At 42.4% G+C, this 9,805-nt stretch overlaps 1 non-coding gene across 1 annotated transcript; it reads right to left on the bottom strand.

Annotated features, from left to right (window-relative positions):
* Positions 1 to 444: 444 nt before the first annotated feature.
* LOC112082272 lies at positions 445 to 551 on the bottom strand. Its single transcript, XR_002896930.1, has one exon. It is a non-coding gene; the product is annotated as a small nucleolar RNA R71 (small nucleolar RNA).
* Between the last annotated feature and the right edge of the window lie 9,254 nt (positions 552 to 9,805).

Genomic DNA, 9,805 nt, shown 5'->3' with positions numbered 1-9,805 from the left:
CACCCAGTAATGCAGCCAAATGAACGCGTTCACCGCCCCATTCCGCCAGCAAATCAACACCGAAGACAAACCAGGAACCATCGCATAGCTGATTTTGATGCACCTACTCAAAATTTTCAGAATCGATCTGCGATTCAAGTACCATTTCCAAACCGGAATGAGTTTGAAGTCAAGCCTCAAATCATCTCATTGGTGAAGCAAAACCAGTTCCATGGAGTTCCTTCTGAGCATCCAATGGACCATATCGAGCTCTTTGAAGAAATTTGCAGCATGATGAGAATAAACCAAATTCCACCTGACTATTTAAAGTGTAAGTTGTTCCCTTTTTCATTAGCAGATAAAGCTCACCGTTGGTTGAAGTCTTTGCCTGCAGGATCGATTACTAATTGGGAAGAATGTAGAACTGCTTTCCTGAACCACTTCTACACTAAGTCGAGGTCGAACAATTTGAGAACGAAGATCTCAACCTTTCAACAAGGGTCAACTGAATCTTTCTATGAAGCTTGGGAACGTTTTAAGGAGTATGAACGTGATTGCCCTCATCATGGATTTCATGGATCAAGCCTGCTGAGCACATTTTACCGAGGTTTGCAACCAAAATATAAACTTTCACTTGATACAGCTAGCAATGGAGATTTTGGGCAAAAGACGATAACCCAAGGAAGAGCTCTCATCGAGAATTTGGCTCAAGCCAATAGCAACGATTGTCCTGAATATGATCGCTCAATGAAGCAAGCCGGAATAGACAACAAGGAGATAACCGAGTTGAAGAACATGGTGAGCCAGCTTCTGAAGAGTAACAATCGCCCGATCCATGCCTGTGAAACCAACAATGGCGCAAAAGATGAAGGACCTAGTGATATCGATCACATTAATCAAGCATTTCAAGAAGAAGATGTGAACTATGTAGGAGCACTGGTGCCATACCAAAATCGCTCCAACAACAACTTCAACAACAACTTCCGGAATGCAAATTACAACAATCTCTCTTACCGCAATCCAAATGTGGAGAATCTTCAAGATCAGTACTATCCACCTCAGCAAAAGTCATTCCAAAACAAGTTTCAAGGCGGAAAATTTGGAGGAATAGTACCATATCAACCGCGACAGCCATATAACTACCAAGGTAGGAATTTTAATAATCAATTTGTACAACAGCAGGGAGTCACGACAAACCAGCTAGCTTCACAAATCGGTAGACTTGAACAGTCAATCCAACAACTCGTTATGAAAAACGAAAAGGCATCTAAAGACGTGAATGTGAAAGTGGACTGCATGTACAATGATCTGAATGGTAAGTTTGAATCCTTATCTTCGCACGTAAAAAAGTTAGATGTGCAAGTCGCCCAGACAGCCGACTCTATGAAGAGGCAAAGTGGAGTTCTTCCAGGAAGAGTTGAAGATAACCCTAAGAAGTTTTACAACGCCATAACCACATTGCCCGAAGAAGAGTCCGGAACCGATGGAAAGAAAGAAGAAACCCCAATCTTTGTACCTCTGTACAAGGATATCGATCCCAAGCAGCCACCGTTTAAGGTACCCGAACGATCACCGTTTCAAAGGCTTACCAAAGCCGATGATCCGGGACGTTTTGTTTTCCAGTGTTTCATTTCAGGAATCAAGTTCACAGACTGCTTGTGCGATTCCGGAGCCAATGTCAACATCATGTCAAAGACATCTGCCAAAAAATTGGGCATAAAAACCTTAAGGACATCGACGGTTAAGGTTATCTTTGGAGATTCATCTCAAAAAGATACTGAAGGGGCGATTCATGATCTACAAGTTCTAGTGGGAGATAAGATTGTTCCAGCAGAATTCCAAGTCCTGGAGATGGATAAAGACAAGGAGAGGCCACTCATTCTCGGGAGGCCATTCCTAGCTATGGTAGGAGCAATAATCGATCACGCAAACCGGCGTGCTATTTTCCTCAATGTGGACAGAAAAAGGTACTATCCTACTTTCTTAGATGAATTTCCAAGCAAAGGAAACAGGCCAAAAGAGAAAGAAAAGGAGAAGCCGAAAGCTTTTGCAAAGATCAAGATCATCATTCCACCTGATGCAACAGAAACAAGTGAGGACCAAATCCAGGAGCTGATCGAAAACACAAAAAGGGTTCTTAACAACATTAAGGTCCGAAAGAAGATTAAAGGTAAGAAGACTTCTCTTCAAGGGGAAGAAGTAAAACCTCCACCAACCGGAAGTGATAAAGGCACATCAAGTGGAGTGCCATTCAAATCAGCCTGATTCCTCATGCTTACGTCGAGCTAAACGACTTAAAACAAAAGCGCTTAATGGGAGGCAACCCATTTAGGTACTCTCTCTTTTAATTTTCTTTTCCATTTTAGAATTTATGCTTTCTTTTTCTTTTTAAGTTTTAGGTATTTTATAAAACAAAAACACAAAAAAAATCAGAAAATTAGAAAAACCAAAGAAAAAAAAGGTAGGTCTTTAGCTGCTCGGCCCGGCAAAGACGAGAAGATTGGACAATAGGCCGCAGGAGGAAGACCCGCGGTCGCAACTGACGGGACCGCGGCAAACGGTGCATCGACCGCGCCGTGAATGCGACCACGGCCGAGCCTTCATCCACCGCGGTCGCGCGTCTCCTGACCGCGGCCGTTGGTCGTTGAGGTTGTGTCGCGGATTTGTGACGTTTTTCGGTGATTCCCGGTGTTTCCCGAAATGTTCCCGGTAAAATCCGAAAAGATCCTCCGTAAGTTTTAAACTTTCCTAATGTGTAAACAAGAAAAGGTAAGTTCCCGTAAACTTAAAAATTTCCAAAAATTTTCCGTTTTTGTTTCAAAAACGCTTTTTAAAGAAAAAAACAAAATTTTTGGATCAAAACTCCTTCTTCTCTTCTTCTCCAAAAGACTTAGAGATTTAGGAGAAAGAACACATTTTTTAATTCTTAAGCTTTTTAAGAGATTTTTGGCTCAAACCTCACTCTTTTTCGAAGCTGATTCCAATTCTGCCATCAATTCTCTCTTTCCAGCAAGGTATGAACCTCAAACTCACCATTCTTACTCGATTTTGAACTCAGGGTTTTCTTTAAAAACCCAAAATCTTGGTCTATTGATGGTGGAAATAGCTTAAGGATGATAGATTATCCATTTAGGTTATCTAAAAATCGATTTTAGCACCTAGCTTAAGAGGAATTGAGATTTTTGAAATTTGGATTCTTCATGCTTCATAAAAATCGAATTTGGAACAGCAAAATTGATGAATTTGACTTAGTCTTGTGTGATTAGTGATTAGTATTGGGTAATCTTTAGAATTCACATGGAAATTGCTCATAAAAACCGATTTTTATATGTTGAGGACATCAAAAATCCGAATTTAGTCATGAACTACTTGATTTCTCTGATTTAATATCAATTTTGTTTGCTAATAGTTTTAATTAATCTCTTTATACTAGCATTAGTATAACAGATCTTAATGTGTTAAAATTAGCATCCCAAATTCACTCTTTTTCCAAGAATCATTTCATTTTGCAGAAAATGGATGAAACCAGGTCCCGAAGGAGCCGTCGAACTGGTGGCAGCTCCGAGGACATTCCCGACGATGCTACTCTAGGAGAGTACATGCTGAACCAAGCCAGATCGAGAAGAAGAAGCTATGTGATGAGATTGCTCCAGCACTCGAGGGAAACACGAGCACCTCCCGAACCACAACAGATTCGATATATTGGGAGGGAAACAAACCCGAGAGTGGACTATGCAAGGCGTTTCAAGAAGCTGAACATCAAACCCACGCCTTGCATTGATTATCATACACTCGAGATGCTAGGAATCAGAGAGGATGTGATCTGGTACATCGATGCACTTGAGCTAAGACCCTACTTGGAGCTGAACCTTCCTACTTATCCTGAGCTAGTCCGTGAGCTTTTAGCGACCGTTACACTCCACCACACAAGAAGGAGGAACCCCAGAGCATCAGATGGCATCTTGTCATTCTCTATCCGCGGACAGCCTTATTCTCTCACCATTTCCAAGGTTTGTGAAGCTCTTAAGCTTCCATACACTGATGGCATTTATCTTGAAGATGAACCTGATCTTAACCTGTGGAGAGAGATGGGTCATGGAGCCTATGATTGTGGGAGATCTAAGTCAGCCCTCCTTAGCCACCCAGCAGTGAGAGTTGTGCACAAACTCTTAGCACACACGATTTTCTCTAGAGCCAACATGGGAGGTGTTTTGAAGACTGAGCTCATTACACTTCAGATTCCGTTTATGGATGATCCACGACTTGCTTGCTTTGCCTGGATCATAGCGCAGAATATGGTAAAGGTGAAGCATGATCTACATGGTTGCGACGACGCTACTCCAGCCTTCGGGAGTGCTATTACAGCGATACTACAGGCTGTAGGATTTGATTTCTCATCTGATGATCCACTTCCCGATGTCTGGTATGATCTACTTTATCTCTCTCGCGATCACACTATCTCTCGTGCCGCTTTCGATCCAGACAGGTTTGGTTACAAGTATTGCACTGGCACTGAGGAGCACCGAGTCCGCTTACCTTCAGCATCTATCCAGAGATTGAGTACCGGAGGATGCCCTCGATGGACTCCGGAATCCGATGATTTTCTGCCATCCGTACCTTGTCTACCATTCACCATTGGCCAGTACATAGTGGCCAAGGCGAGGCGTGATGCAGCTGCGGCCCGTGCTCATTTTCAGCCATCCACACCTCATCATCTACATCATCTCACACTCATTCCGATCTGGAGCGCAGAGTTGAGAGACAGGGACGACGCTTTGAGCGCGTTGTCACCTTCCTACAGGAGCAGCACCAGTTCGCAGACGACATTTCGGAGGATGAGTGATTGATCAGCACTTCACTACCATCACGGTTCTATCGTCATTTTCTTTTCTTTTATCTTATTTTATTTCGTTTTTATTCACCATCTTCTCACCAACTTTTTCACACTGGGGGCAGTGTGATTTAAGTCTGGGGGAGGATGTCTATCCGTACTAATCATTTTCCTGCTTTGCTTTTAATTTTCAAGTACTTTTTAAATTTAAGTATGTAACCTATTCGACATTAAGTATTTTTCAGGAATGTTTGACGCAAAACTATGATGATTTAGGCCTGCACACTTCTACACTATGCATGATAGCTCATTTGTGGTTAGCACTAGACTAGGCGGTAGCTAGAGTACTTGCACTACGAACTCCCACCAGAGGACTTCTATTCATGGAGATTCTTTCTGACAGGATATACTAGCTCATTTTATTTGAACTTAATATTGATATCTAATTTTCTCATCATTGATTTTAGGCAGGCATCGACATACACATCTAGGACGTCTTTTACCATCACTTTTACCACTCTTTGTCGTCCTAGATGACCAGTTTATCTTTATCTTGTATTATACCCTAAACCCAAAACCCTTGTTTTCAATCCTCATGCATTCTCTCTTTAGTTTATATCAGCAGATATGTGCAAAAACGTCGGAGAGAAGAGGAGCGACGCAGTTTTCAGTCACTCACAAAGGTGACTGAATGGAATTGGGAAGGAGGAGTATCAGAAACATAATAAAGCTTTACAAGACAGATATTAACTGGTAAATTCGTGCTCTCTAAGACTCTATATCTAAAGGTGTTCCCTTTCTCCAAAAAAAAAAAAAAAAGGAAACAAAAAGCCTAATGAGTCTTAGATTGTCGAAATTTGTGGAGGAATGAGCAACCACTATTCGTTTAAGGAGCTATTGTTTTGAAAGATTTACAAAAATCTAAGTCTGGGGGAGTTTGGAGAGAACCTGAGGAAGAAGACCATGAATCTATCAAGAAAAAGTGACTGAAAACTGTGGATACCAACAGCTTCACTCTCTCTTGCGGTTTTGCATAATGTCCTGCACCCTCCAGATCTTCAGGTAACCCTTAAACACTTTAAGCCACACCCCCGAAATAATCCTTCCTTACACCTAGCCTAGATTGCCTTGCCTAGATTTTCTATGATGAGAACCACCGAAATTTTTAATGAATGTTAAGAGCTAGTTGACTGGAAGTTAGATCTTAGTGCATAGATTTCTGCATGACGGATTAACGGACTAGTTATGCCTGTATTGCTAGTGAAAATTTTCTAGGCTATTCCCAATTGATGCATACTGATTGATATTGGTCTAGAAGTTTGGTCTCTGAGATTTTGTTTAGTTCCTGCGTTTTCAAACCTCTCGCCGAGATTAGCCTTTGTTTTGTTTGAGGACAAACAAAAGACTAAGTCTGGGGGAGTTGATAACACCGGATTTTGACCATTTTTATGGATCACTTTAATTTTTTTTTACAAGTTTTTTTACTCCATTTTCAAAGGTTTTCAAAGGATTTCTATGTTTCTGGATTTTAAAAGACTTTTCAGGTAATTTGGGATAAAGAGGCACAAAATGGAACAAAAAGACTCTTTTGGATAAATGCAGACCGTCAGAACTTTCATGGAGAGACGAAGACCTTCTCACCGTCTGATCACCCTCAAAATTGGACAACTTATAGAAGAATCAACCAGCTTTCAAATGCACTTGGTTTGGAGACATTCCAACGGTTGGATCTCAAGATAATCCATTAGCCCCGAAGCCACACGGACCGCGGGAAACAAGCCAATTGCCGCCGTCACAGCACTCCCGACCGCGGCATTCAAGCTCCGACTTAAAGCCCACTTATCTGAAGCCCAAAGTCATTCCCAGCCTAAATTCCAGAACCCTAGAGACCATGGAGCATTGGAGACTATAAATGCATGTCATTTAGGTCGTTTTTAGAGAGAACTCGACACACTTTACAGAAACCCTTTTCCTTTAGCCGTTTTTATGAGATTTTTTTAGAAGATTGTTCAAGTCCGAGTTCTTCAATAGAGAAGCTTTCTTTATCTCTTTTCTTTACTGTTTTTCATTACTTTTATTAAAACCAATGATGATGTCGAACTCAGCCATGTCTGAGTAGATCCCGAGTTGGGCTTAGGGTTCCCGAAAGGGGCTCTCATAATCAATTAAGACATCTAGGTTTATAGATCTGGGATTTCGACCTGTTCTCTGTTTATTCTTGTTCTTATTGCATGTATGCTTGATTGATCACCTAGTATCTGATCTAGATAGTTAGTGTTGCGAAAGTTTTCATTAAGTATCAGCCCTAGAATGAAACAGGCGATTTTTCTGTAGGATTGGAAACCTTCCTGCGGCGAGATTGTGAGTATTAACGAGTCTTATGCAGCTCTTGCATTCTCTCCCTTCCAAGGCCAGAGTGGAAACCTACTGGTCAGGGTTGCGAGAAACAGTTGGTTATGATCACGACAGCGACGTAGTCATACCGCCGTACTCTAGCTCTAGAACCCATATATTGTTATCCGTCAATCCCAATCTATCTACCCTAATGTTAAAACCGATTATGATCCCTTAGAATACCCAAAAGCTCAACGTTTTTAGCCATAGTTTACAATTTCCATCGATTTTTACTTGCTTTCTTAGACCTGCATTTTAATTTTCTTAGTTCGTTATTTACTTGCTTTATTTACCTTTCATGCGATATTTTACTTGCCTTATCTTTGTTTAGTTCGATATTTTACTTGTTCTACTGCCTTTCATTCGATTTCTTTACTTGCCTTTTAGGATAGATTTATTTACTTTATTTTCCTTTAGTTTAATTCAAGAAAAACAACCAACCTTTAAAACCAATTTAGTCTAGACATAAAGTTAAAAACCGTAGAAGAATACCAGGCACACAAATCTCTGTGGATTCGATCCCTAAATACTGCAACAGATTAGCTGTGCACTTGCGGCTTTCTTTTGTTTTGTTAAGGGTAAAACTTGTTCCCTCACGTAGTTGACACACTCAGCACCGCATCAGCAGGAACGAGACGTCGGCACAATTCACCTTCGCAAATAACCGTGCCGAGGCGACCAGATCGTCAATAATAAGCTTCTTCTCGGCCGGCTCGTCATTAACTAGCCTTGTTTTCTTTTTTGTAGGCTCTGGAGCGGCGAGACCTTTGCCCTTCTTAACAGAAGTACGGTTGCGTTTGGACGCCTCGTGAACTATCAAATCCGAGGCGGGAGGCCTCGATTGAGGAAGAGCAAGCACTGCCGAGACTGTTGGTACAGTAGACTCCCGTTGCTCGCTTAACGCCTTTGTCGATGCCTCGAAAACTATCTCTCCCTGCTCGACGGATTTCTCCTTGCTCCCCTGGTCACCAAGTTGCGGCTCCCCTTGAGTTTCTCCGTCAACCTGTTTCGGAGCCTCCTCGGCTCTTTGAGTAGCCTCCTCGGCCCTTTGAGTAGCCTCCTCGGCTTGCTGAGCAGCCTCCTCGGCTCGTTTTGCAGCCGCTTTGGCCTCCCTTCTCTTCCTTTCCTTATGTGTCACAATAACCATCTTCTCCCTAGTATCTCCAGAAGAGTTGGATGAGCCTGAACTGACTAGAACTCCAGCTAATATTGATCGAGCCCTTTTGACTCTTTCGAGCAAAAAATGGCGTTTCCAGTTACTCTTCCGAGCTGCTAACGCATCTCGAACGTTAAACAAATCCTCGAGGATTGGGGAAGAATGCTCCGAACTGAAAAACAAAAGAAAACAAGAAAGAAGAGTCAGGTATCAACACAGGATATAGAAACCGAGCCGAGTCGAGACGTCAGATCGGCTACCAAGTGGTCCCCAATCGATCTTGGTAATGTCGATAAAATCACCAACCGACGCCTGGTTAACAAGAACGTAGAAAAAGCGATCATCCCAAACAAGCCTTGCTCGAGATATTGAACCTCTTCCCTCTAGGAGCTTTGCAAATATCCAAGAAATTCAGCATATGATCAAGAGTGACGTCGATATGACACTTGAAACTCCGCACTAAAATCCGGTTATGTGACGCAGCCCCCTCGGCATGATCTGACTAATGGAAATTCCATGCTTCCAGAGGTATCTGAGAATCACCTCGGGAATTGGAAACCACAGGAAGCAGAGTTCGAAAAAACTCTCATATACCGTCAAGTGGTTCAGAGGCAGAAGGTGAGCACGATTGGTTGGGCTCGGCACGACAAACTCTACCGCCTGCGAGATCCCGAAACGGATGCGCAAAGCTTCCAAAGATTCTGCTGAGGACAAAGACGAGCCGGGTGGATCAGGTCTTTGTCTCCTTTTTTTCCGAGGCCTCGAACGTCCCGAAGCACCAGAGCTCGCTACAAAGAACTCTAATTCGTGCTTCGCCTCTACCGGGTAAAACGGGAAAGCCTCATCTTCGGCTTTTATTGCGGAAATATTGACAACGCCTCAGGCAAGAGCATTCGCCTCGTCATCCCTGGCAGAATAGTCGCGAGGGCTCGTCTCGCCGTGATCTCGGAGGCTTGATGAAGAAAACGCCTCGTCTTCCCGGGGTCGCGCCTCGTATTAAAAAGCGATTCCAAAGACTCAACAAATCGGCTCGATATATTGCATACTACGATACAAAAATTACAGCTCGGCGAGGAATTCTACACCGGACTCGTCGGGAATGAAGACGGCAGCGTAAAACCAATCGCTAATGCGGCGAAAACGCGGCAGCAAAAATGAAAACCCTACGGAAACTAAAATAAGGTAGAAAGAGAAAAAAGAGAGAAGAGAGAGCTACCTTTGTGAGAATTTGAGAAATTGGAGTTATGAGATTCCGCTAGATAACAGTCAAACTTGATAATTAAATTATTGTCACTTCTGACCAAAAAAAAAGTATATCGTCACTAAGATTAGGAATCTATAATTTCAAAACTAGTCCATATTAGATAAACCTGAGCCTAAAATAACATGCAGAGGAACTAATCCATCTATAAATAGCCAAACACGTGATATAGGTTTTTGGATCA

Source organism: Eutrema salsugineum, unplaced genomic scaffold (genome assembly GCF_000478725.1).
Source record: "Eutrema salsugineum unplaced genomic scaffold, Eutsalg1_0 scaffold_8, whole genome shotgun sequence".
NCBI lineage: Eukaryota > Viridiplantae > Streptophyta > Magnoliopsida > Brassicales > Brassicaceae > Eutrema > Eutrema salsugineum.
The sequence above is the reverse complement of the archived record's forward strand: the minus strand, read 5'-3'. Positions and strand labels throughout refer to the sequence as shown.